We start from the raw sequence: 6,843 nt of genomic DNA, 5'->3' as shown, positions 1-6,843 counted from the left end.
GCCCGGCTAGTTTTTGTATTTTTAGTAGAGACGGGGTTTCACAGTATTAGCCAGGAAGGTATCTCCTGACCTCGTGATCCGCCGGTCTGGCCCTCCCAAAGTGCTGGGATTACAGGCTTGAGCCACCGCGCCCGGCCGTGAGTTTTCAATACAATGTTTCAAAGGCCAGAGCAGCTTTCCCTCCCGCTCAGGGAGTGAGGCAGTATCCAGGTGTCTCTGAAGAACAATACCTACCCATGACTCTCCAGGTGGCTTTGTGATGCTAAGCCTCACAAAGACAGAGAAGTCTTGCAGAAGGGAAGTCCTCAGCCCTCAGCCCTCAGGGTGCTGACTGGGGTGAGCTCCAGGAAAAGCTTGCCTAATTCCCACCTAGAAAAACAGAGCTCTTCTCTGGAATTCAAACACAATTTAGAGAGGTCAGAGAAATTCAAAGCCTGGGGCCCTTTGTCCTCCTGGTGCCCAAACAACCACACATTCTGCTTTCTGCTTCACAGTTTAGAAAGCACTATGAAAGGCAGGAGATCTGCATAATAGGTAGTTCACTGTTCTTATTTTATGAAGTAAAAGCAAACAAACAAAAACAACCCGGAAAGAAACAGGTGAAGAGAAAGGAGGAGACACTAACATGGCTTAAGCACTCATGTGTCCTAGGCATCTTAGATCCCTCATCCCACTTTCAAAACCTCCCTGGAAGGAAGTGTTATCCCTATTTTATAGAAACGGAAGCTTACAGGCCAAGCAGTATGTCCAAGGTCGCACAACAACAAAGTGGCAGAGCCAGAAGTTGAAGTACATCCTTTGACCTCTATCTAGTAAATTGAGTGCACCTTCTACAGTCCCACATGAGGAAACCCAATCCCAGAGCGGTAGCATGCCCTGCAGAAGGTCACGTAGCTTGTAAATAGCAGGGCTGGAATCTGACTGTAATTCTCATCTGAAGCTTGAAGTGTACAGTCTCTGTTTTAACAAGATGTTTTGTTTGCTGGTGGGAAACAGAGCTTATGGAAGAAAATGAAATGTCAGGCATAAATTGATCTGTTTACATTAGATTTGATAACTTCTGTTTGGGGATGTCACTTGCAGGGAGAGGTCCCTAAACTAAAACTCCACAGTACAAAATCACACAGCGGATGAACAAGTTGGGTAAGAAAAGAAATAAATACTGGAGGCTATGCTGACCAAAGAACTAAATCTTAAATTTCGCTACTCAGCCTTGAGTCTTTAAAGTAACAACTTACTGTTTCAATAAATGACACATGTTCATAATACAAAATTTAAAAGATACAAAAGATATGATGTGAAAAGTCCCTTTCCTTCCCTCCCTAACCGTTTACCCAGCCTGACCACTATAGAGTATCCAGAAACCTTGATTTGGCCTAAATAAAGAGTGTTCTACGTATTAGAAGGTACTCTTTACATAGTGTTATCTGAGAAGTGTGGAAAGATCCAATGCTTTGTAAAAATACATCTCCACTGGCTTGGTTCTACCTTTCTTTTCTACTTAGCAAGAAATTCTGCCAGTAAGAGGCAATCCTTTCTGCTAAACTAAGAGGAGGACATTACTTCCAGAACTACATAGGAAAAGCATAATTTTGCCTAAGAGCCTTTCTGTTCATCAACCTAATCATTATTTTCCCTTGCTTTTTTTTTGAGACAGAGTCTTGCTCTGTTGCCCAGGCTGGAGTGCAATGGTGCAATCTCGGTTCACTGCAACCTCCACCTCCACGGTTCAAGCAATCCTCATACCTCAGCCTCCCAAGTAGCTTGGGATTACAGGTGCGTGCCACCATGCCCAGCTAAATTCTGTATTTTTAGTAGAGACAGGGTTTCACCACGTTGGCCAGGATGGTCTTGAACTCCTGACCTCAGGTGATCCACCCGTCTTGGCCTCCCAAAATGCTAGGATTACAGGCATGAGCCCCCATGCCCGGCCCCCTTGTCATTTTTGTTCTCTCTACTTTCTTGCTTCCTCAAAACATACACCCATCTGGGGAGGCCCTAAGACACCCTCACTAAGGCTTAACTGATTTCAGGATTTTATTTTATTTATTTATTTAATTTTTTTAGACAGAGTTTTGCTCTTGCTGCTCAGGCTGGAGTGCAATGGTGTGATCTTGGCTCACCACAACCTCCACCTCCTGGGTTCAAGTGATTCTCCTGCCTCAGCCTCCCTAGTAGCTGGGATGACAGGCATGCACCACCACGCCTAGCTAATTTTGTATTTTTAGTAGAGACGGGGTTTCTCTATATTGGTCAGGCTGGTCTCGAACTTCCAACCTCAGGTGATGCACCGTCTTGGCCTCCCAAAGTGCTGGGATTACAGGCATGAGCCACTGTGCCTGCCCTTATTTTATTAATTTAATTTAATTTAATTTAGAGACGAAGTCTCATTCTTGTTGCCCAGGCTGGAGTGCAAAGGCATGATCTCAGCTCACTGCAACCTCTGCCTTCTGGGTTCAAGTGATTCTCCTACCTCAGCCTCCCAAATAGCTGGGATTACAGGCATGTACCACCATACGCAGCCTTTTTGTTTTGATATGGAGTTTCCCTCTTGTTGCCCAGGCTAGAGCGCAATGGCCTGATCGTGGCTCACCGCAACCTCTGCCTCCCAGGTTCAAGCGATTCTCCTGCCTCAGCTTCCCGAGTAGCTAGGATGACAGGCATGTGCCACCATGCCCAGCTGATTTTTGTATTTTTAGTACAGATGGCGTTTCATTTGGTCAGGCTGGTCTCGAACTCCTGAACTCAGGTGATCCGCCTGCCTTGGCTTCCCAAAGCGCTGGATTACAGGCGTGAGTGATCTACCACGCCCGGTCTAATATTGTATTTTTAATAGAGACAGGGTTTCACTATGTTGGTCAGGCCGGTCTCAAACTCCTAACCGCAGATGATCCACCTACCTGGGTGTGAGCCACCGCGCTCAGCCTGATTTCAGGATTTTAAATATAATACATCTCCCCACCAGCCTCACATTTCCAGAAGAGCTAGCTTAACACAAACTAGATTTTGCTCATGGTTGAAATGTGAATAATTTTTTTTTTTTTTTTTTGAGATGGAGTCTCACTCTGTCACCCAGGCTGGAGTGCAGTGGTGCGATCACGGTTCACTGCCACCTCTGCCTCCCGGGTTCAAGCAATTCTCCTGCCTCAGTCTTCTGGGTAGCTGGGATTACAGGTGCACGCCACCATGCCTAAGTTTTTGTATTTTAAGTAGAGACAGGGTTTACCATGCTGGCCGGGCTGAGCCGTTGCACTCAGCTGCTAGTGTCCTATAAACATAACTTTGGCCAGGCACGGTGGCTCATGCCTGTAATCCCAGCACTTTGGGAGGCCGAGGAGGGCGGATCACCTGAGGTCAGGAGTTTGAGACCAGCCAGACCAAGATGGAGAAACCCCGTCTCTACTAAAAATACAAAATTAGTCAGGCGTGGTGGCGCATGCCTGTAGTCCAGGTATTCAGAGGCTGAGGCAGGAGAATCGCTTGAACCCGGGAGATGCAGGTTGTGGTGAGCAGAGATTGCGTCACTGCACTCCAGCCTGGGCAACAAGAGTGAAACTCCGTCTCAAAAACAACAACAATGAAAACTTTTTAAAAAAAGTTTACTTTTGGATGGGTAGTGACATTGTGGGTGACTTTTTCTGTCTTTTATCTAGAGCTGTATTAATGTTGCTATACTGTTCATGTGATTTTCTTTAATTATAAAGAGAAGAAAAACCATTCCTTAATAGAGTGGTTTGCAGTAACAAACTCAATAGGGAACTCTCAGTAAAGACTGAGAAGAGGCATTTTAATGTGACTATTCAGGAGTAGATAATGGCCCTTAATTATATTTCAATAGAGACTAAAACCAAATTATTTGTTATTTGACATTAAGAGGTGACAATAACTGTGCAGATACTTTGCTAGAGGAGTTTGCCAAAAGAAAAAAAAAAAAAAAAAAAAAAAAAACAGTAGAAATAGGACAGAATCATTAGAAAGCAGCAAAGTTGAGTAAAGGTTTTGTTCAGTATTAGAAAGACAGACAAAGTAGGTGTGAGCGCTGCCTCCTTAGCTATTTCTGTTGTAAACCTAGAGAAGACCTGCTTAACAGTGGAGACTTGCTAACATCCTCAGAAAACCTCTTCACTTTCTGTTATTTCACTTTTTAAAAAACGAGTTGGGGCAAAGGGTCTTCCTAAGTAATGTTCATGAGGGATCAGTGGCAGGGCATCGGGGAGGGGAGGAAGCCGCTTGATTATAAATTCTTTACATTTCATCCATGAGCAAAATTTAGTTTGTGTCAAGCTAGCTCTTCTGGAAAATGTGGGGCTTGTGGGGAAACGTATCACATTTAAAATCTGCAAATCAGGCCGAGCATGGTGGCTCACGCTTGTAATTCCAGCACTTTAGAAGGCCAAGGCCGGTGGATTACTTGAATTCAGGAATTCGAGACCAGCCTGGCCAACATGGTGAAACCCTGTCTCACCATGGAAGCACTTACCTGTAGTCTCAAGAGGCTGATGCAGAGTATCCCTTGAGCCTAGGAGGCGAGGCTATGAATGTGCCACTACACTCCAGCCTGGGCAACAGGGGAAGACCCTGTCTCAAAAAACAAAAGAAAACAAAAGAGAAGAGAAGAGAAGAGAAGAGAAGAGAAGAGAAGAGAAGAGAAGAGAAGAGAACACCATTGAAGTAAGATAATAAGAGAAATTCTGCTACTTTTTAAAAAATTAAAATTTCAACTGGGTGTGGTGGCTCACGCCTATAATTCCAGTATTTGGGGAGACCAGGAGTTTCAGACCAGCCTGGGTAACATAGAGAGACACCATCTCTACCAAAAAAAGAAAAGAAAAGAAAAGAAACATGAATAAATAAATTTTTAAAAAGTAAAATTTCTAGTCCCTGATACTAAAAGATACTGAAAGAAATTGCCAATGTGATTGCAAACCACAAATGGAAATACTATTGAAATTATTGACAGTGGGGAAAGGGTCAGAGGGTGAAATGTCTTTGATTTTTTAAATATGGAAAAGGACTTCTTTTAAAGATAGAGACTGACCAAACCTGTTTAGCTTAAGTAGTTGCATATCTAGAGAGTAAGACTGTGGAATAGAGCAGGGTTTTGTTGTTTTTATAAATATTTGGTATTATCTTAAAATTACATCCATATAGGCTGTGTGTGTGGCTCACGCCTGTAATCCTAACACTTTGGGAGGCTGAGCCCAGTGGATCGCCTGAGGTCAGGAATTTGAGACCAGCCTGACCAACATGGCGAAACCCCGTCTCTACTAAAAATTCGAAAATTAGCTGGGCGTGGTGGCAGGCACCTGTAATCACAGCTACTCCGGAGGCTAAGGGAGGAGAATCCCTTGAACCAAGGGATCGTGCCACTGTACTCCAGCCTGGGCGGCGGCAAAAGCGAGACTCTATTATCAAAAAAAAAAAAAAAAAAAAAAAAAAAAAAAATATATCATATAACGTATTTTATTATATCTATAGTATAGTCCCATAAGGTACGGGTAAAATAATCCATATCACACTATATATATATATACACACACACACACACACACACATATATACACACACACACACATATATATCCATACAATAATCAAACTTTATTTTAAAAAAAGTTCTCAGGCCAGGTGCGGTGGCTCACACCTGTAATCCCAGCACTTTGGGAGGTCAAGGTGGGCAGATCATGAGGTCAGGAGTTCGAGACCAGTCTGGCCAAAATGGTGAAACCCTGTCTCTACTAAAATTACAAAAAATTAGCCAGGCTCCGTGGCGAGCGCCTGTAGTCCCAGCTACTTGGGAGGCTGAGGCAGGAGAATCACTTGAACCTGGGAGGCAGAGGTTGTAGTGAGCCGAGATCATGACACTGCACTCCAGCCTGGGCGACACAGCAAGACTCTGTGAGAGATTTTTTGTATTTTTAGTAGAGATGCAGCAGAGGCTCTGTCTTTAAAAAAAAAAAAAAAAAAAAAACTAGTAGGAAAATTTTCAGTAATCTCTAGAACATTTTGGCATGGATTATCAAAAGATGTTTTATGAGTATGTAAAGAAATTGACTCTAGGCACTAACATGGGTCCACTACAGGCAAGTTCTTTCATTCAGCAAATATTTGTTGTGCAACTTCTGGGTTATAGTTACTGTGCAAGGCACAAGGGATGAAGCATAAAACAAAACAGGCACATTCCTGCCCCTTGTGGAACTCTGGTGAGGAAGACAAATAATAAAACGTATGGTATAATTACAGCTTGTGATAAGTGCCAAAAAAGAAAACCCAGGGATTTAGGTGAGCCCATAGTTACAGGAACTAGCTTCACTGGGAGAGAGGAGGCAGTGTTAGAGAAATCCTCTGTGAGGACACAGTATTTAAACTGCTACCTGAGGGATGAATAGAATTTAGGTGGACAATGGGTACAGAGTGCTACAGAGAAAATCTGAAAACATCATGTGAAAGAGTCATGAGGCAGGAATAAGCTTCCCATGCTAGAGGAACAGAGAAAAAGCTGAGGTGGCTGGAACAGTAAACAGGAGGGAGAGTGCAGATAAGCAGGGGCTACATCACATAGGCAGTAACTAATGCTATTTTCTTTTTTAAAATGATTACTGGACAAGTAGATGAAAGAAATAAAAACACACTGTTGGAGAGAAAACATCATTTCTTTTTTTACCCTTTTTAGGTTCTTAGTTGAGACACTTGAAAACAAGAGTCAGATTAACAAAAGAAAAACAAGTTTATTAACATGCTGTACCCATCAAGTGGGAGAGGCCTCAGTTCAAAAGTATTTATCTCTCCAGGCAGTGGTGGCTTAGGGACCTTGTTTAAATAGTATTTTAACAAAGAGCCATGA

The sequence above is a fragment of the Rhinopithecus bieti genome, unplaced genomic scaffold, assembly GCF_001698545.2.
Source record: "Rhinopithecus bieti isolate Rb0 unplaced genomic scaffold, ASM169854v2 scaffold_3040, whole genome shotgun sequence".
Taxonomy (NCBI): Eukaryota; Metazoa; Chordata; class Mammalia; order Primates; family Cercopithecidae; genus Rhinopithecus; species Rhinopithecus bieti.
The sequence above is the reverse complement of the archived record's forward strand: the minus strand, read 5'-3'. Positions refer to the sequence as shown.